Here is an 887-nt window from a genome sequence, read left to right as displayed (position 1 = left end):
TCAGTTGGTAGAGCACTTGCCCGCGAAAGGCAAAGGTCCCGGGTTCGAATCTCGGTTGGGCACACAGTTTTAATCTGCCAGGAAGTTTCATATCAGCGCACACTCCGCTGCAGAGTGAAAATCTCATTCTGGAAACATCCCCCAGGCTGTGGCTAAGCCATGTCTCCGCAATATCCTTTCTTTCAGGAGTGCTAGTTCTGCAAGGTTCGCAGGAGAGCTTCTGTAAAGTTTGGAAGGTAGGAGACGAGGTACTGGCAGAAGTAAAGCTGTGAGTACCGGGCGTGAGTTGTGCTTCGGAGCTCAGTTGGTAGAGCACTTGCCCGCGAAAGGCAAAGGTCCTGAGTTCGAGTCTCGGTCGGGCACACAGTTTTAATCTGCCAGGAAGTTTCATATCAGCGCACACTCCGCTGCAGAGTGAAAATCTCATTCTGGAAACATCCCCCAGGCTGTGGCTAAGCCATGTCTCCGCAATATCCTTTCTTTCAGGAGTGCTAGTTCTGCAAGGTTCGTAGGAGAGCTTCTGTAGAGTTTGGAAGGTAGGAGACGAGGTACTGGCAGAAGTAAAGCTGTGAGTACCGGGCGTGAGTCGTGCTTCGGTAGCTCAGTTGGTAGAGCACTTGCCCGTGAAAGGCAAAGGTCCCGAGTTCGAGTCTCGGTCGGGCACACAGTTTTAATCTGCCAGGAAGTTTCAGTAAAACAAGGTGTACCTCAGGGATCCATACTGTACCCTTTCCTTTTCCTGGTCTACATTAATAATTTAGAGGCACCTCTGTACTCCCAATTAGTAAGTTATGCAGATGATACCTCACTTTTGTTCTTTTGCAAGGAAACTAATGACTTGGCATTGGCTGCAACTGATGGCTTAAGTCAAATAACTACTTACGTCC

At 49.2% G+C, this 887-nt stretch overlaps 1 non-coding gene across 1 annotated transcript; it reads left to right on the top strand.

Moving 5' to 3' along the window:
• The first annotated feature begins 589 nt into the window (after positions 1–589).
• On the top strand, positions 590–664 carry Trnas-uga. Its single transcript has one exon. It is a non-coding gene; the product is annotated as a tRNA-Ser (tRNA).
• The last annotated feature ends 223 nt before the right edge of the window (positions 665–887 follow it).

Source organism: Schistocerca piceifrons, chromosome 3 (genome assembly GCF_021461385.2).
Source record: "Schistocerca piceifrons isolate TAMUIC-IGC-003096 chromosome 3, iqSchPice1.1, whole genome shotgun sequence".
Taxonomy (NCBI): Eukaryota; Metazoa; Arthropoda; class Insecta; order Orthoptera; family Acrididae; genus Schistocerca; species Schistocerca piceifrons.
Note: the sequence above shows the minus strand (reverse complement) of the source record. Positions and strands in the feature narration are given on the sequence as shown.